We start from the raw sequence: 21,131 nt of genomic DNA on the forward strand, positions 1-21,131 counted from the left end.
TTCTGCATTGTATGTTAATTGTGCTAGCGCTATCTATGTGTGTCTTTTTTTCTATCTGTTAGCTTATACCTTTCCTCTCAGTTCTGCCCTTATACAGGTGGTGTTAGGGTAGCTCATTCCTGACATCATATATAATAATTCAATATATCTGAGGTCTGTCACATACTGTTGTTGCTGCACTGTGCCATATATTGGCAATGGGTTCCTTCAGCTTACATAAGTATAAGACAGGACCAGTATATTGCTCCCAGTTAGTATTTACTTATATATATGTGTCAAAATGACGCCCGCAGCTGGAAATTCGGCTGTAGCCCAATAAGGGCATATCTAATTATTATTGAGGTTATTTAAGGTGGTTAGGTGGTGCATTAGGTATGATCCTCCTGATGAAGTCCTACCTAAGTGGTATTAAGGGACGAAACGCGTCGAGGAAATGGTGACCTCTGCTAGCGGATGCTGTGTTCTGTTCAGATAAGCCTATATTTCACTTATTCTATGTAATTGCGCATTTTTTGTGTGTGTCCATTTATGTATGTATGTATTAAATTATCAAAGGCAATACACCATGATTGTGCTTTCTTCTCCCATATACACTTTAATGAATGTGGAGTAAGGACTTTACAGGATGAAATCCAAGAAGGAGATAAGGTGACTACGTGGACTATTATGTGCTCACATGCTGTTTTATCATGGTACGCATATATGTGTGTACGGTGCGTGTTTTATTGATAATATACCACACTATGAGGCACTTGTTTTTCACTTTTTGTTATATATATATATATATATATATATATACACACTCTTGGTTGCTTTGTACACAGGGCCTGTTTCAGACCCACTTGCAAGTGGGCCAATGGTTGGCCAGTGCGCACGCGAGCCCTGGAGTGAGCGCAAAAAGCACTCGCTCCAGCGCTCGCATCCTAAAGGGGTGGCTATTGATGTTAATCGACAGCTCGCCCCGTTTGGAATGTGGGGAGGAGGGGTGGCTGGGCAAACTGAGGCATTGCTGCAGGAATGCCTGCCATTTGTGGGCGGCCCTACTGACATCATTCGTGATGTCAGTAGGTGGACTTCCTGCTCTATTAGAGCAGGAAGTCCACTGGGGCTTGCGGCCACAAGACCATACCGTCAGGGTCTCGTCGCAAGCCTGATGGTTGCGATGGTCTTGACCATCGCGACCATCACTTGGCCGCTCGCATAAGCTGTGGGTGGTCACCCACAGCTATGCGAGCGGCCAGGAGGCCGCAACTTAAAAAACAAGCGCCTGCCCTGATTCAGAGTAGGCACTCGCTTTTTGTGAGCGACTCTAAATCAGGCCCACAGTGCGCTATTGTGCTTCAATTACCCCGCAGACATGTCTGACGATGGTAATGAACACATTCCTGTACTTATGCCGCAACCTTGAAGATTATGTACTGCAGTTTTCAGTGAGGAGGATGTGGTTCGGGGTGGGTTATGTATATGGTGTTATAACTCGTCATGTGCCTCGAACCCCCCCGACATCAGTAAAGGAGCCCCCTTGGGCGGTGTTTTCTCAAATGCTGGCCTCCATTGTGGACCGCCCAGTGGTCACGGCTGCTGTTCCTACTATGGGGGTACCACAGCAGCCCGTCTCCCACTCACAGAGAATGCCACTGAATATGCTGACCCCTCCTGTACCACAGCAGGCTGTCATTCCCACAGTGGGATTACTACAGGGTGGACCTCTTCTCTACCTCAGTACAGAGTCTGGCTACGACCTCTATGGTCATTCTGACCATGTTGCAGAGTGCGAAACCTGTACAACCAGGTAAGCAGCCTGTCTTGTCATCTCAATCCACACAGCTATCAGAATCTGAGATGTCATCTGATGACGGAGAGGTGGCTGATGCCTCTAACCCCGACTTCCCTCAGCAAGAGACGGAACCTAAGTGAAGTATTAATACTCCTGCCTTGGTGCATGCGGACAGATCCGCATTGGTTATAGAGGATAACGAAAAAGCCCCTAAATCCAAACACCCTCTGTTTAAACAGATAAGTGTCTTCGGCAGTCTTCCCTCTGTCAGATCAGCTGATGGATCACATGGCTGAGGCCTGGCAATTTCCTGATGCTCATTGTAAGAAGTGGGAATCACCCCCTGAGGTGGATTCAAACGTTACACAGTTAATTAAGAGTGCAACGTTACTTATGCCTTCCATTTCTTCCTTAAAGTATCCTACGGATAGTAAGGTGGAAACTTGCCTAAAGTCTATATAGTCTCTTTCAGGAGCTGTGGCCTGCCCGTACATGGCTATCTCCTGAGTAGCTAAGGCTATAGAGAGTTGGGCTTATACACTTGAGGACTCCTTGGAAGTTCCAGAGGATCAGGTGTCACTGGTCGGCCTTATTTGGATGTGGCTGCATATATCTGTGAGGCCGCTCTGGATGCTAGTTTACTGACATCCAGGGTCTCAACCGCGGTCGTATCTGCTCGCCGTTCCCTGTAGTTATGCTATTGGAGCGCAGATGCCGATTCTAAGAAAGGCCTACAGGCCTTACCCTATAATGGGGAGATTTTGTTTGGTCCGATTGTTGACATGTTAGCCAAATCAAAATCTGCATTTCTGCCCTCAGCATCTGCTACTGCAAAGTCTCGAAGCTCCTCCTTTAGGTCCCTTCATCCTCAAGGAAAGGCCAAAGGGCAGTCCTTTCCTAGTCAGTCTGCTGCCAAGAAAACTGCCAAGCCTAAAAACAGGCCTGGAGCACAAGATGCGTGGCTTCCAAACAGGAGGATAAACCCGCAGCCTGAAGGAGCGGGCCTCCCTCTAGGGGACCCCAGAGTGGCAGACCAACTTCTTCAGTTCGCCCAGTGCTGGTGTCAAGCCACCAAGGATGCTTGGGTAAGAGACGTGGTCTCTTCGGGTATGCCCTCTCATTTCTTCAAGGCCTCCCCACCAGTTTTTCTGTACAGGCCCTCCTTCAGACAAAACCTAGGCCTTGCAAATCTAGAAAGCCATACAGTTCTTGCCGCAAGCAGGGGTTATTGTACCAGTTCCACCATCTCAACAAGGGACTGGATATTCTACTCTCTTTCTGGTTCAGAAACTGAATGGGTCTCATCAGCCTATCCCCAACCTCAAATCTCTGAACAAATTCCTCATGGTGCCCAGGTTCAGGATGGAAACCTTATGATCCATCATACTGGCATTCTGGACTCTCACCAGCAGAGTATCTTTCTAATTCCAGAAAAGATTGCCACACTTCAGCTGCGAGTATTCAGATGTCTTCACAGTCGCTGGGTGTCAGTCTACTCGACAATACAGGTTCTGGGATCCATGGTGTCCACATTTGATGTGGTGGAATTTGCTCAGCTCCATTCCAGGCCCCTGCAGGGGCTGATCCTCTCCAGGTGGAACTGATTATCCCACCGTATCAGAGCTCAGATGATGGTGCTCTCTGCGGATGTGCTTCTGTCCCTCTCATGGTGGCTCCAGACATCTCATATAACCAAGGGTCGCCCCTTTTGGATCCCGAACTGGATACTCCTAACAACGGACGTCAGTCTCCGGGGACTGGGTGCAGTGTCCAGTCCACACTCCTTTCAGGGCCGGTGGACAACGATAGAGGCATCTCTGCCCATCAACATATTGGAACTTCGGGCTGTGTACAGGGCCCTCGTGATGGCAAAGCACATTTTTCACAGAAATCCGGTGCAAGGTTCAATCTGACAATGCTACCACAGTGGCTTACATCAAACATCAGGGAGGCACTCGAAGTCAGGCAGCAATAACAGAAGTGTCACGTATTCAGACATGGGCAGAATCTCATCTAACTATTTCTGCAGTGTTCATTCTGGGGAATGGTCTCTTCACCAAGAGGTGTTTTAACTCCTAGTGGACAAATGGGGTCTCCCAGAGGTGGACCTCATGGCCTCCCGAAAAAATCACAAGTTACCAGTGTACGGGTCCAGAACAATAGATGCCGAAGCAAGCATGGTGGATGCTCTGTCCAGTTTGTGTACCTATTTCCTCCAGTCTCTCTGCTTCCTCAAGTTCTTCGGAAGTTCGAGCAAGATGGAGGCACTGTCCTGCTGGTGGCGCCAGCTTGGCCCAGATGTCATTGGTACTCAGATCTTCGGAGTCTCTCCATCAACACTCCGTTTCTGCTGCATCCACATTCCGGACCTGTTGTCTCAGGGTCCTTGCCTTCAACCAGACCTGGATTGCCTGTCTTTGACGGCGCGGCTCTTGAGACATCCCTCCTAAGGTCCAGAGGATTCTCTAGCTCGGTCATCAACATGATGCTTGGAGTGCGTAAACCTGCCTCCGCCAGGATCTACCACAGAGTGTGGCATACATATTTCCAGTGGTGTCGTACAAGAGTTTATGACCCTCAGGTGTTTTGAATTTCCAGAATACTGGCATTCCTTTAAGCTGGATTGGACCTCGGCCTACGCCTGGCCTCGTTGAAAGTGCATGACTCTGCACTGTCAGTGTGGTTCCAATATAGAATTGCTCCACTTCTGGATATCCAATCCAGGGTGTCCTCCGGTTTCAACCTCCCTTTGTTCCACCAGTAGCTCCTTGGGATTTGGCAGTAGTTCTTCAGGCCCTCAAGGGTCCTCCCATTTGAACCACTAGATTCAGTGGATCTTAAGTGGTTAACATCTAAGACTCTCTTCCTTCTGGCTATTGCATCTTCCAGGAGAGTGTGAGAATTGGGAGCGCTCTTGTGTCGTCCTCCTTTTCTGATATTTCACCAGGGCAGGGCTGTGCTTCATACCGCCCTGAGTTCCTTCCTAAGGTTGTGTCTAGTTTCCATATTATTCAGGAAATTATAATACCGGCCTTCCTATCACCTGACCTTTCGGCAGGTGAGGCCTCATTGGATGTGGTCCATGCCTTCAGGATTTATGTGGACCATACCAGTTCTCTTCGGAAATCAGACTCCTTGTTTGTGCTCTATAAATTTCACAAGGGATGGCCAGCCAATGAACAAACATTGGCTAGATGGCTGCGTATGACTATCTCAGAAGCTTACATGCAGACCACTCTGCCTTTTCCATCTGTTAAGGCTCATTCTACTCGATCTGTGGGTCCCTCGTGGGCAGCTTGCCGTGGCACCTTGGCTGTTTCACTTTGTAAGGTGGCCACATGGTCTTCTGTCCAAACCTTTCTAAGGTTCTATGCATTTGATACCTTCGCCTCTAAGGATGCTTCCTTTGGGTGCTGGATTCTCCTCTCAGCGCAGGAGCATCTCCACCCTTAAAAGGACTGCTTTGGGACATCCCCAAGCCTATGGACTCTGAAGAAGAAAATGAGTTATGGTGTTAAAAAATACCATAAACTAGCTATAGAAAAAAAGTCAATGAAAAATGAATGATTATCCGGAAAAACAGCAGTACGCTTCAATAAGCGTGTGTATATTCCAAACTATTTATCACCAATAGTTTTAATGTGCTCTTGTATGCCGTAAATCCAAAAAGGAAAGGAAGACGCACAATGGGAATCCAATGATCCGTAGAGAAGAAATTAGTTAGGCACCTGGTGCTAGTAATGGTAACAACACATCAAAGATAACTGCTGCAGAGTGATAAAGAGTTCCACTCGTCATCACTTAATCACCGGCTTACTCACAGACATCAGCCCGGTGCTAGTGGCAATGACAGCACATCAGAGGAGTCTACTGGGAAATGGTAAGGAGTTCCACTTGTCACCACTTAATTACCTGCTTACTCACAGTATCAGTCCGGCTAAGGTAAACAGGGTCACGCATCCAAAGATGACAGCTTAGCTGTTGATCCCAACTCCACTTGTGCCGCGGTCTCCAAAGCCTTAATGCGTTTCTCCATTTTTTTTTCAATTGTAACGGTTTCATCAGAAGGTAGTCCATGCTGTGTCAGGGCTGGATATTTACAGTGTATGGTAACTAGCCAATCACCATTGGCCATGATCTAGAAAGTTTACTTAGTAATAAATGAGTCAATTCATCAGTGTATATATAAAACAGCTGTTTTACATTAATCAATAAAAACAAATACAGAATTTACAAAATATAACAATTACTTAAAATGATGGCATCATTGATGAAGGAAAGATGTACAACTTGCATCTTAATATATACTACAATGGAACTTTATTATTACTTTTATAACTGGATGTATATATATATTAGGGATGAGCGGGTTCGGTTCCCTGAGAACCGAACCCACCCGAACTTCGGGGATCCGGGGCGATCCGAGCCCAAGCTCGGATCTCCCTGTCTGCCCCGGATCCCTCTCCCGAGGCAAAACCTCGAGATCTGCTGTCGGATCTCGAGGTTTTGCCTCGAGCGGCCATTTAAAAAAAAATGCCTTTGCCTTTAATGGGCAAAGTGCTGATTGGCTGACAGAGCCGTCTGTCATGGCTCTCAGCCAATCAGCATTATGGTGCTCATTTGCATGTAGCACGGACTCGTGAGATCCGTGCTACATGCATCTGTGTGACTGACAGTGACACAGAGCACAGATGGGTCAGTGAGACCCGTCTGTGCTGCTGTGTATTTCAATGACACAGATGCACGCACGGACCAGGAGATCCATGCTACTTGCATCTGTGTCATTGACACAGAGCACTGATGGGTCCGTGAGACCCGTCTCTGCTGCTGTGGTAAAAAAAAAAAAAACCTGTTTAAAAAAAGAAAAAAAATGTCGTGCCCCCCCCCCCCCAAAAAAAAGAGCAACCAGCCCCGGGCATTAGTGACCCAGTGCTGGGTGTGCTTAAATACAGGGGACAAACGATGTAGGGGTCCCCTGTACTTAAGCACAACCAGCACCGGGCTAGTCAGAACCAGCGCTGGTTGCCAAAATACGGGGGACAAACGACGTAGGGGTCCCCCGTATTCTACACAACCAGCTTTGGGCTCTGATCCGGTCCTGGTTCTGGAAATACAGGGGAAAAAAAATTAGTAGGGTTCCCCTGTATGTTCCAGAACCAGCACTGGACTTTTTCTAGCGGGGGGCTGATGCCACAGCCAGGGGAGCCCTTTCACCGGGCCCCCCAGCCGCAGCATCAGCCCTGACCGCTAGTCAGCCCAGGCCGGGGATCCCTGGAGAGCTGGGGACCCCCCCAATAAAGGGGTCACCCTCTCCAGGGCACCCCAGGCCCAGGCTGATAGCCCGGGGCTATCCCCGCCACCCCTGGTGGCGGTGGATGGCGGGTTGATTGTGTGGTGTGGTGTAAATAAAGAATATCAAACATTGTCTTTACAAGTAGAAATGCAAGTCCCAGCAAGCCTGCCCCGCATGCTGGTACTTGGAGAACCACAAGTACCAGCATGCAGGGCATTAAGGGCCCACTAGTATCTGTAGTTCACCTGTAAAAAAATGTTTAAAAAAAACACAGGACACACACACCGTGACAGTATAAGTTTATTAAACATACATACACACACACACACATGTACACATACTCACCTATGTAACCTGTAGCATCGGTCCACTTGTCCGGTAAAGTATAGGGGACCTGTGAAAAAAAACATACTCACCATCTCCTATGCGAGGTTCTGTCCTCTTCGTTCCAAAGTAGGCATGGCAAAAAAAAAAAACGCGATCCACGAACTTAGTACCGTTCTATAGAACGGTACTTCCCGAATGAGAGCTTAGCGGCGGGGTATCACCATGGAAACCCCGCTGCTAAGCGTTCATTGGCTGAGAGAGGTCATCTCCCGTCTCTCAGCCAATGAACGGCTCCCTCCATTGTAGTCAATGATGGGAGCCGCAAGGTTATTAAAGTTTACTCTGCGGCTCCCACCATTGAATATCAAACATTGTTCTTATTCGGGAAGTACCGTTCTATAGAACGGTACTAAGTTCGTGGATCGCGTTTTCGTTTTTTTTTTTTTTGCCAAGTCCGGGGATGCCTACTTTGGAACGAAGAGGACAGAACCTCGCATAGGAGATGGTGAGTATGTTTTTTTTCACAGGTCCCCTATGGATACTTTACCGGACAAGTGGACCGATGCTACAGGTTACATAGGTGAGTATGTGTACGTGTGTGTGTGTGTGTGTGTGTGTGTATGTATGTTTAATAAACTTATACTGTCACGGTGTGTGTGTCCTGTGTTTTTTTAAACATTTTTTTTACAGGTGAACTACAGGTACTAGTGGGCCCTTAATGCCCTGCATGCTGGTACTTGTGGTTCTCCAAGTACCAGCATGCGGGGCAGGCTAGCTGGGACTTGCAGTTCTACTTGTAAAGACAATGTTTGATATTCTTTATTTACACCACACCACACAATCAACCCACCACCCACCGCCACCAGGGGTGGCGGGGATAGCCCCGGGCTATAAGCCTGGGCCTGGGGTGCCCTGGAGAGGGTGACCCCTTTATTGGGGGGGTCCCCAGCTCTCCAGGGATCCCCGGCCTGGGCTGACTAGCGGTCAGGGCTGATGCTGCGGCTGGGGGGCCCGGTGAAAGGGCTCCCCTGGCTGTGGCATCAGCCCCCCGCTAGAAAAAGTCCAGTGCTGGTTCTGGAACATACAGGGGAACCCTACTCATTTTTTTTCCCCTGTATTTCCAGAACCAGGACCGGATCAGAGCCCAGAGCTGGTTGCGCAGAATACGGGGGACCCCTACGTCGTTTGTCCCCCGTATTTAAGCACACCCAGCACTGGGTTACTAATGCCCGGGGCTGGTTGCTCTTTTTTGGGGGGGTGCACGCCATTTTTTTCTTTTTTTACACAGGTTTTTTTTTTTTTTTTTACCACAGCAGCACAGACGGGTCTCACGGACCTGTCATTGCTCTGTGCCAATCACACAGATGCATGTAGCACGGATCTCCCGGGTTCGTGCTACATGCAAATGGGCACCATAACGCTGATTGGCTTCCTGTCTGCCACTGCAGTGCCACTCCTAGATGGGCCACGTGTTTGTGCCGCCCACTTGTGTCGCTTAACATAGTCATCCAGCTACCTCGGTGCAACCTTTTGGCCTAAAAACAATATTGTGAGGTGTGAGGTGTTCAGAATAGAGTGGAAATGAGTGGAAATTAATGTTATTGGGGTTATTAATAGCGTAGGAACAAAAAAAAGGCCCATTTTATGTGATTTTAGCGTTTTTTTTATTTTTTAAGAAAAAATCCAGATCCAAAACACAAAACCCAGAACCCAAAACACGGTAGGGTGGTTTTGGCAAAACCAATCCAGATCCAAAACACGAAGAAAGATCCAGATCCAAAACCAAAACACAAAACACGAAAAGTGGCCGGTGCACACCCCTAATATATATATATATTAATGGATTAATAAGCAATTGTCTTCATCAGAAGCAATTGTCTTTGTCAGAAGCAAGGTATTGCATCATGTTTCAATGTCAAGTTAGATAGTCTAGTGGTTTAGTCTTTAGTGGCCATCTTCATTGTAAGTTGCTACATGATTGATACTAAAATTGTCATGTTCTATTAAAATTTACAATATTTTTCTATATTTATTTGTTTATTCCTTGTTTTGTGGGGCGTCCACAAACTCCCCTTTCTGAGATCTACGACTGTATATAGCTGTTTGATAAGGTTTATTTAGTGTGCGCCTGATATATACTTTTTAAGTATATTCTAGTTATGGTATTTATTTATTAATAGTTTCTTATATAGCGCAGCAAATTCCATCATGCTTTACAATTTGGATTAACATTATACTGGGTTGTAAAAGACATACATACATACATACATACATACATACATACATACAAGACATACATAAGGGTAAGAGGGCCCTGCTCGCAAGCTTACAATCTATAGGGAAATAGGTGTTGATACACAAGGTTGGGTACTACATATTGCAAATTGGTCCAGCCCAATTGCAGATGTTCTTGGTGGGCTGTATAATCCAATCACACTGGAAAGTTGGCCTAGGGTTAGGAGGATGTTAAATTGAAGAAAGAGAAGATGTGATAGGTGTTTACTATAAGAAGAGAGTTAGATAGGAAGCTATAAAAGATTAGGTGGGCGGTCCTGGAATCTGATAAGCTTGTCTGAAGAGGTGAGTTTTCAGAGAAAGCTTGAATGTTTGGAAACTAGTGGAAAGTCTTATTGTGCGTGGAAGGGCATTCCACAGGGTGGGTGCAGCCCGAAAATAGTTCTGTAACCGTGCATGGGAACAAGTAATGCGCAGGGATGAGAGACAGATCTTGTGCAGAGCGGAGATGTCGGGTTGGAAGATATTTTGAGATAAGTGAAGAGATGTATGTTGGCATGGTTTGGTTACTAGCTTTATGTGTGAGTGTATTTTAAATTGAATACGGTAGAAGACCGGCAGCCAATGGAGGGACTGACAGAGTGGATCAGCAGACATTGAACGTTTGGTGAGAAAGAACAACCTCGCAGCTGCATTCAAAATGGATTGTAGTGGGGAGAGCCTGTTTTTGGGAAGACTATTGCAATAGTCAATGCGGGAAATTAAGAGTGTGTGTATTAAAGTTTTTGCAGTGTCTTGCGTAAGATATGGTCGAATTTTGGCTATGTTTTTTAGATGTATGTAACAGGATTTAGAGACAGATTGAATGTGGGGAACAAAAGATAGTTCAGAGTCAAGGATGACACCTAGGCAGCGAGCTTGTGAGATGGGGTTGATTGTCGAGTTGTCAACAGTAATAGAGATATCAGGTTGGTAACTACTATTGGCCGGTGGAAATATAATTAATTCTGTTTTGGATATATTAAGTTTGAGGTGGCGAGATCACATCCAAGATGAAATGGCAGAGACATTCAGTGACACGGACCAGTACAGATGGTGACAAATTTGGGGAGGATAGGTAAATTTGAGTATCGTCCACGTACAGATGATACTGAAAACCAAAAGAGCTGATTAGTTTGCCAAGAGAGGTGTTATATTTTGAGAAAAGTAGAGAACCTAATACTGAACCTTGTGGTACTCCAACTGATAGAGGTAGCGAAGTGGAGGTAGAATCAGAAAAGCGAACAGTGAAAGAGCAACTAGATAGGTAGGATGAGAACCAAGAAAGGGCTGTGTCTTGAAGATCTAGGGCTTGTAGTGTTTGTATGAGAAGAGAGTGGTCACCAGTGTCAAAGGCAGCAGAGAGATCTAGAAGAATTAGAAGTGACTAATGGACTTTAGCCTTGGCAGTGACCAGATCATTTACTACCTTAGTCAGTACTGTCTCAGTGGATTGTAGGGAACGAAAGCCTGACTGAAGTGGATCCAATAAGTTGTGGGTGTTAAGAAAGTGTAGGCAAGTCTCTCCAGTAGCTTTCTAAATGGGAGTGATCACTGCATGCTTGAAGAGTGATGGAAAGATACCAGTAGAGAAAGAGAGATTACAGATTTTAGTTAAGTGTGGAATGAGCACAGGAGACAGAACTTTACTGATTTGTGAGGGTATAGGATCAAGAGGAGAGGTAGTAGGATGAGAAGAGTGTAGCTACTTCATCTTCATTAGTGGGGTCAAATGATGAGAATGTTCCACTGGGTTCAGGTAGGGAATTGAACAAGACCCTGGCTGAGGAAGTGCATACCATTTCATTTCAGATATTATCAATCTTGTTCTTGAAATAGGAAGCAAGATCTTGTGCACTGATAGTAGCAGGTGGGTTGGGTGATGGAGGGGCAAGAAGGGATTTAAATGTATTAAAACGTCGCTTGGGGTCAGAGGCTTGGGCAGAGATAACAGATTGGAAATGTGTCTGTTTGGCATTATCCAGTGCATTACAATAAGTGGTAGATCGTCTTATATGTGAGGAAGTCACTTGGAGTATGAGAACTTTCGCCACTGACGTTCTACTTTTATGTGAGTTTTTGTAGGTGTCTTGTGAATTTGGAATGCCACGGTTGACGTCTAAGTCTACGCGGAATGTGATGGGTAGCTGGAGCTACTTCAACAAGGGCTAGTTCTAGGGTCTGGTTCAGGTGTGATACAGCAATCTCAGGAGAAGTGAAATTATAAATAGGTAAGAGTGATTGTTGCAGAGAGGTGAATAGTTATTCAAAATTAATAGCATTAATATCTCTTTCGGGATTGAGGAGGTTTGGTTGATTTGCTTGGCATTGAGGTTGACGTAATGGAGGAGAGTGTGTAGGTGATAAGGTTATATGATCTGAGAGAGGGAAAGGAGAATTAGTGAATTCAGAGACTGAGCATTGTCTGGTAAATACAAGATCAAGGCAGTAGCCATCTTGATGAGTAGAGGAGTCAGTCCATTGGGAGAGGCCAAGAGAGGATGTTAAGGAGAGAAATTTGGAGGCATGAGGGGATTGTGGACTGTCAATGGGGATATTGAAATCACCCATAATAATGGTGAACATGTCAGAGGATAGGAAGTGAGGGAGCCGGGCAGAAAAATGTTCCAGAAATTGATTGGGTGGTCCAGGTGGACGATAGATAGCAGCAATGTGCAGAGAGAAAGGAGTGAAAGTCCTAATAGAATATACTTCAAATGATGTAAATGTAAGGGATGGTACCTGTGGAATAACTGTGTATGTAAAAGATTGGGACAGTAGTATTCCTACTACACCTCCTTTACTATTACCAGGCCTGGAGGTGTGTGAAGTGTAGACCACCATGTGAGAGTGCTGCAGGGGTGGAAGTGTCTGATTGTGTGAGCCATGTTTCTGTTAATGCCAGAAGATTGAGGTTATTTGAAATAAAGAGGTCATGGGTGGCTGTTAGTTTGTTGCAGACAGAGCGTGCATTCCATAAGGCACATTTCAGTGTTTTGGAGGGTGATTGGAGGCATGTGATGTGTCTGAGGTTTGCTGGATTTATTTTCCGTTGTGAGTAGGGCAGGTGTGTAGGGCCTGGATTTGGTGATATGTCACCAGCTAATAGAAGTAGAAGGAGAGAGATATAAATATAGTTCTGGGTTTTGTATGAAAGTTTTTTATGGCAACAGGTAGTGAATGTTATGGTCAATTTAGAAAGATAAGTAAATAGCTCATGTGTGTTCACAAGAGGGGAGTAAATTATTGAGCTGCAATGTGTACAGAGGGATGAGCTGCAGGGAGAGTAAAGGATGCAATATCCCTAGAGAACATGCCATGGAGTCAAATAAGAATGAATAATATTTGATTTAGAATAAAAAGAGAAAGAATATAAATACTTATAGTTTGCATTTAGAAATTACCTGCTTGTTGATGTTGTTCAATGTTTGTTCAACTGTTTTTTAACTGTTCATTTTTGATACTTTATGCATAGGATACTTCATGCATGGGGATGCCCAGCTCAATCGAGCCCTGCTCTCTTAGATCTGACTAGTAAGATATACTGTGGCTGATTAACACAGACTACATCTGCGACATGTCCAGCTGACCTAAGGTGTTAAATTGCCTTGTGTTTGACTAACAGCCCAGTATGCCATCATAAACTATGCTTCACTAACAACATCGCAAAAATAGGTAATGACTATTGCAACAATTTAAGATATCACATACATTGAATAAGCTGAATGAATAAAGTTCAGAGTATCATTGCAGGAGGGTGGATATCACATACCTGCGAGATGAGAAAAGAAGATGGTTAGGTCCAGATAAATGTAAATTGTTTTTTAACTGTTCATTTTTGACACTTCATGCTTAGGATACTTCATGCATGGGGATGCCCAGCTCAATCAAGCTCAGCTCTCTTAGATCTATGGTAAGAACTTGGTAAGAACTTACCTTTGTTAATGCTTTCTTCGAAGTCCATAGGGTCCACAGGGCACCCTTCCTGATGCACCTGGCTTCAATATGGGCTATTGTACTGGTCACTGGTTTCCCGTCTCTTTCTCTGTGAGTGTGATTCTTGTGTGTTCCAGTCTTCCTTCTCTCTTATCCTCTGCCCTTTGGCTTTTTACCAACTTAGGTGCCTCTGGCTCGGGGGCGGGGTATAGGGAGAGTGGACCAAATGCAATCATGGGAAAGCTGAAAGCTTTAACTGCGTTGTGCCCAGATTGGTTCCCAACACCTACACCCCAAGGTCTCCCTGTGGACCCTATGGACTTCAAATAAATAGAGTTAACAAAGGTAAGTTCTTACCATAACTCTCATTTTTTTGGTGCCTACCAACCCACAAATGATCAGCGATGCACGGCACATATGGACGATAACGATATCGTCCATCATCCGTGCATGCTGGCCAACCTGGTTGATACATAGGGACCTGCAATCGTTGATCACAGATCGTTGGTGGTGTGCTGGATGATCGATATCGATCATCCAGCACACCGGTAAGGTGCAGGGAGATCATTCAGCTATATCATTATCGCTGATGATCGTCCTGTGTGTATGCACCATGAGTATTTATGCAATGTACAGGTGTGAGCTGACAACTGTGTGCAAACAGGTATTATGGCCTGACAGCAAGTGTCACATGATTGGCTGAACCAGTCATTCTGCGGTAAGTACTGGAAATGGAGAGTAGCCCCAGGCATGTATGTGATACTGGTCATGTCTACAGGTTTAATAAATCACCTATTTTCCATGGTTGGTGTTCCATTAATTGAGAATGGGAGCTATGATTACTTCAACCTTGATAAGCCCTTATCAAGTACTATTTCTACTATGTGCATTGTTACAACCAGACAAGACGCACAAAACAATACACACAATTGATATTTTTAATTAAAGATTTCATTAACTGTTGTCTGTTATACTGTACATTTATTGTGGAAATTACTTTAGTTATACTTCGCTTCTCTTCAGTTACTGTGCAGCAGTTTGAAGAACAATAGGCATCACTAAATTGGACTATAATGGAAAAATACAGGGTGGTCCATAAGTGTGGAAACACCCTTATGAAAAAGAAATGAGTAAGGAAATATTAATCCAGTGTCTACACAAATGATATGGGGGAAAACTTTTTAGGGTAGGTACCATCTTGAAGTTGGCCATCTTGGATGCAACTCTAATTTTTTTAAATCGGAAAGTAGTCATGTGACATATCAAACAGATGCAGAATTTCATAAGAAAAACAAAGTTTTAATGTATCTTTATACAGTCTTGAGTTTTAACATAAAGTTTATAAGATATATTTGAAGTGCTGTCCACCATGTTGCAGTGTTAAGGCTATTCTCTTTTCCCATTCCTGATGAACTTTGACCAACATGTCTTGTTGAATCTGAACACAAGCATTAACAATTTGTTGGTGCAGATGATAACAATCTCCTCACAGCATAAACCCATTCCTTTAGTTAAACCCCACAGAAAGAAATCCAACAGCGTTAAATCTGGGGATCGTGATGGCCACTGGACTGGACCTCTATGGCAAATCCACCTTTGGGGAAACTGCACATCAAGATATTCCCTGACAAGGAATCCATATTGAGTTGGGGCACCATCTTGCTGGAAGAAATTAGGATATGACCCATCCTCTGATAACAATGAGGGAAAAAAATCTCTTCATCTAACAACCTCTTGTACCATGCTGCTGTTAATGTTCCATCAATGAAGAATGGTCCCACAATATCGGTATCCCATAAACCAAACCATACCAGATATTTTGCAGAGGCTACAACCCCACTATATAATTCTACTAGACCATAGGTTCTCAAACTCTGTCCTCAGGACCCCAAACAGTGCACGTTTTCAAGATCTCTTCACAGAATCACAATCTGAATAATTAACTCCACCTGTGGATCTTTTAAAATGTGTCAGTGAGTAATTAATTCACCTGTGCACCTGCTGGGTGACATGGAAAATTTGACCTGTGTGGGGTCCTGAGGACCGAGTTTGAGAACCACTGTACTAGACCAATACTGCTTTTATACCTAAATTCCAGGTCGGACCCGGAGGTTGGAACAGGGTTCCAATCCGGATCAGACCAAGGATATTCTTGAGTTGGCACCAATCACACCGGAGCCGGGTCTGCAGTGACCCGGCTTTTCCGGCATTGAAGTGGACGCTTGGAGATGACGTCATCTCCAAGCACCACTGAACCTGGCCAATTGGCAGGCATGCAGCACGATCCGGGCCTTTGTGACCCGGATCATGCTGTTAACACTGCAGGGTTTCACTGGTCATTCCCGTGTTAAACCCTGCAAGTTACCTGGGTTGGATTGGCGGGTCACTCCACCTGGGAATCCAACCCTGTCCCCTTTTACACCAAGGAGCAACCCGGTTAACCCTGCAATAACCTGGGTTTTAACTGTGTTGTAAAAGGGATATATGTGAAAACTTGATGGAAGGCACTCAAATGATTTTATCATTGAGGCCAAAGGGACTGATCATATTGAGATTAAAAATCCATCTGGGTTCAAGATGGTGAAGATGGTTTGCTCTGTCTCCACTCTGAAAGATTTTTTGGCACCTGACCGATAGCCATATGTTTATGTGAGGCCAAAGGATGGTCTCGGCAAAGTGCCTGGCCACCGGTTGATCTGATGCTTTACCAAAGAGGGCAGCCTTGATTGCTAACTGGTGCAGAGCAATGCGCTACCTCATACTCCTGGTGGCCTTTCCAACATAACTGAGTCTGCAAGGGCAGGTGATTAAATACACATTGAATGAAGAGGTGCAAATCAAGATGTACATGATGTTGAAGATGCAACTGGAATGTGAATATTGAAAAGTGGAACCAGTGACCATATAGCGGCAAGTTGTACAGCTTAAGGCACTTGTAGCAACCTGGAGTTTTAGATCAAACAGAAGAGGAGTTGGATGTTTTCTTAGACTCAAAGTTGGTAACATTTGTGTGGACAACAATGTCCTCAATGTTCCTACCCCTGGTGAAGCAGGCCATAGGCCTTTTATTTTTCATAAAGGGCAAATCTTTGTCTGTGGAAACGATGGGCCCCAGAGTCCTTGTAGCTCTCCGGATGACTGCACTAGAGATGCTATATTAACTTTTCCATGGAATAAGAATGGAGTAGAGTATCTCTAGGGAGTAATTACCTCCTGTTTTTGTTTCATCAATAGGGAGGGGTCGAAGCCCCTCTGCAGGAACCTGGTAACTATTTTATTCAATTCCCGTTCCAAATTGGCAGAATTATTAGTGATCCTGGCCACCCTGATCATCTGGGACTAGTTAAAGTGCCACAGGATGGTGGCTATTCACCTGCAACAAGGTGTTTTTATCTGCGGGCTTTGTATAGACGCCTGTTTTTATCGTGCCATTTACTATGGAAACCTGGACATCAAGGTAATTTAGAGAATGGAAACTACATTGGTAAGTAAATTCTAATTGCTGAGGAAAAAAGGTTGCGCCAAGAAAGTGTATTTGTAAGACCACCCTATTCAGAATATCACATTGATACTCAAATCTTATAAATTATTATTATTATAGAGGTGCTACTCCGAGACAAATCAATAATGAAAGTGTGAATACTCACTGTGATTAGATGCCGCGGTGAACGAGGGGCAAGCTGAACACTGCACAACGCTGCAGAGTCAGTGCAGGGAGAGAGAGCGAGATCAGCTGTCCGCCTTTACTGCTCACACTGACAGCCCCTATGAGAAGCGAATAATAAGAAAGGCTGGGTAGATAGAGATAGAGCAGTTGCTTACCTTCACTGACAGCCCCGTGTGACAAAGCTGATAAGAGGGACTGTTTAGATTTAGGGGTCTATTTAATAAGCAGTGTTAGGAGACAGAGTGAAAAGTGATAAGGTGCCAGCCAATCAACTCCCAACTGTCATCTCACAGGCTGTGTTTGAAAAATTACATTAGGGAGCTGATTGGCTGGCACCTTATCACTTTCTTATCACTTTTCACTCTGTCTCCTAACACTGCTTAGTAAATAGACTCCTTAGATAGAGAACGTGCAGCTGTTTGTTTTCGGTGCAGATGCTGGCAGCCCAGTGTGAGAAAGCCTATTAGAGGCAGTGCCAGATTAAGGTCCGCATAGGCATGGAGAAAAAATTTATGAATGGCCTATTGTGTGCCACTGCAGGGGTGGGACCGGCACTGTGGCGTTGTGACTAGTAATATGGTGGCATAACCGGTTCTGTGTGTGTTTAGTCAGCACAGGGTGTGGCTAGTTCCCTGGAGGACATACTAGCGCATATCTTTAACCACTTTAATTTATAGGGGCAGATTCAATTAAGTGTCTGGAATCTATGGGTCACTAAGCCTCAAAGAGTGCATGAAACTCTGATTTTTCTCTCATTAAGGTCACCCTCTGGGGCCTAATGCGTGGGGTAGCGACCCTTAATTAAAATGAATAGCTCAGTGCTGAGCTTTAGCTGTAGGGTAGCAGGGCCGAAACTGGGATTTTTGTCACCTGGGGCAAGACAGTAATTTGGCGCGCCCCCCACTGGTAATGTCCCCTTCAGCAGTGCACCTTTAGTAATGCCCCTGTAGTAGTGCCCCCATAATAATGCTCCTGTAGTGCCTATATGGTAATGTCCCCATATTAATGCCCGTGTAGTGCCCTTATGGTAATGCCCCTGTAGTGCCCTTATAGTAATGCCTTTGCAGTGCCACTTTTTACACACACACACACAAAAAGAAAAATAAAATCATTGCTTACCTTAAACCCGCTCCTGCGTCCACCTCCGTCTAGTGTGCACGGTTGCTCCTTGGAACTATGGGAGAGACGTCATGACGTTTCTCCCATAGTGCCCGGACCATGGGGATAGCTGGAAGCTGGAGTTCAGGAGAGAACTCCAGCCTCCGCCTATCGCGGCGCTGCAGGGAAGGAGCCGGGTGCCCACTGGTAATAACATCTCAGCAGGTGTCCGGCTTGAAGCCTCCCTGCGGCGCCGAGCTGGAGGACCTCCAGCCCCCCCCCCCCCTTAGTTGCGGCCCTGAGGATCGTGAAACTATAACAAAAAAATGTTTTTTTTTGTGAAAGGGTGTGTACTGTATAGTCTTCCTTTACTTGAATGCAAGATTAGTTTAGATTAATAAAAAAGAAAAACATCTAAAATTGTTCACTGATTATTGCCATATTTTACGTGTCCATCCCACATCCCTAGCCATTGCCGGCAATTATTAAATTAAATTAAAGTTAAAGCTGTGGCCTTTAAAAAAAAAAAAAAATAGCTGCAATGGCAAAACTGGAACAGGATGGTAAGGATCAACTTACTGCTGGCTTGTTCACACATGCACATCTGCAAAGCAGTACTTTAAATTCACCGACTTAGAGGCTGATTATCAGGAATCTGCTTGTGCCCATAGATGGCGTTACCCATAGAAGCCTGTGGGCTTCTCTCTGCAGAGCGATGATAGAGGGATCCAATCGGATCCCTCCTACCACCCGCCGCGGTGCCTGTCCTTCTGCGCATGCCCAGAAGGACGCCGGAGGGGCTTTTGGGTCATAGACCCGGAAGTTCCTCCATCGCCAAGAGCCGCTCTTACCGACAGAGCGGTCCTTTGCGGTGATCGTCATGGATAGGCATGCATGCAATGACCAGCAGAATGTATCGCGAGTGTGATGCGTCATGCAACCCGCCCGTAACCTGAAATTAGTTAGATCTACAAACACCTTGCTATCATCTTACAAGGAAAAATAGATAGAGAGAAAAGTGGAGAAGAGATCAAGAGGGAGAGAGAAAGAGACAAGAGAATGGAAAGAGAAAGAGAGACTGGGGGAGGGGTGAAGAGGGGGGAGAGAGACGGGTGCAGGGATATTTGTAGCACAAATTCATACTGGGTGGTGCTTTGGCAGACCGCGAGTGGGCGGGACATCTGCTGCAGGGCTTCATATGACCCGGGGCCAGAGCTTCTGGTGACCAGAGGAACATAACTGTGAATGGCCCAGGGTTGCTAAGCTCTACAATGGGGTGGAGCTTCAAACTGCAAGGAGCCTATTTGGATGACCCAGGGGCAGAGTTTCAGACAGTCTGGGGCGGGGCTTCGGAAGGCCAATGTGGGGAGGAGGACTGGCTCCACCAGCCCCATTATTAATCCGGCCCTGATTAGAGGGGCTATGTTAATACAGATAGAAAGCAGTCAGCCATTCGCCTTCACCGTTCACACTGAAAGCCTCGTATGAGAGATAATAAAAGGAGCTGTGTCAGTGTCCTGCTTAAGATCTAACTTGAATACAGCATTGCTAATTAAAAGAATCTAATAGATGTAAATACAATTATCATTATGGGTCTATTCAGCAAAAGTGACAATGTTGCCCAGAATATTATCAGGCAACATTGTCACGAGTTTTTAGCAATTGTAATTTCTTGCTGCTATTCAGCAATATTTTGTGCAGGGACAGCGGCTGCGGTAACACGCTGTCCCTGCGATGTCACAGAAGGCATTGTTATCGGGATTCTGAAAAAAATCCCTTCTGTTTGTTCTTCTGTGCAAGCTCAGTCATGCATTCGGGAATAGTCTCCGGCGTTATATAAATTAAATATTTATCAAGTGATTTAACACTTTTTGCTTTGCTAAATAGCAAAAAGCATTAAAGCACTGTAGAGATCAATGGCTGATCCCTACAGTGCGAAACTCAGCGAGATGGGAATTAGTGGAGAAGATAATTGCGTTATCTTCTCCATTATCCCATTGCTGAATAGGGGATTTACATAAAAAATGCGGAAATCATAGTTTCTGTATTTTTTATGTAAAAAAAAAATCAATGCTGAATAGCCCCTGAGTGCCATGAAAGTGGAATAAAGTCTTAAGCACTCCAGCAGATTTGAAGTGAAACACATGTACAATAGGAGACCTGTATATCACTTGATAATTGTGTGAGCTCTGAATCACTAGAATACATAAAGCCTGACCTGTGCTTGGACTGGTGGTTGTTCAGTGTATAATTTATCCCTTTACTACAAAATTCTGCAATACAATAAGCACCAATTATTTGGGGTAATAGAGAGTGTTTAGTAGTAAAGGAGATTTGTCTAGAAGGGATGTAGTCAGGAAGCCAACGGTCTAAATGCCGACCGCCGGCTTCACGACTGTCTAATCCCAGCAAGGCACTAATGACAGGGGAAATTCCGACACCTGTCATTAGACCTACGCCGGGAGCCCGACGTCCAGCATAATGAACTAATGTAAGTCGGTGCCAGGACAGCTGCGGGATTTGGGGGGTTAATAGGTTTTAGGGCTCCTGGGGGGACTTAAGGTTAGGCACCCCCCAGGAGACTTAGATTTAGGCTGCGGGGAAGGGGGTAGTTAGGTTTAGGCACTTAGAGGGGGGTTAAGGTTAGGCACTCCTAAAGGAGGGTTAGGGAATTAGGGGCCTGATTCAGAGCCGGACACTATTTGCGCTCGCTCGTTCAGAAAAAGGGGCCGGATATTTAAATAGAGCGCTCGCTCTTT

This window comes from Taudactylus pleione, unplaced genomic scaffold (assembly GCF_031769625.1).
Source record: "Taudactylus pleione unplaced genomic scaffold, aTauple2 ptg001274l, whole genome shotgun sequence".
NCBI lineage: Eukaryota > Metazoa > Chordata > Amphibia > Anura > Myobatrachidae > Taudactylus > Taudactylus pleione.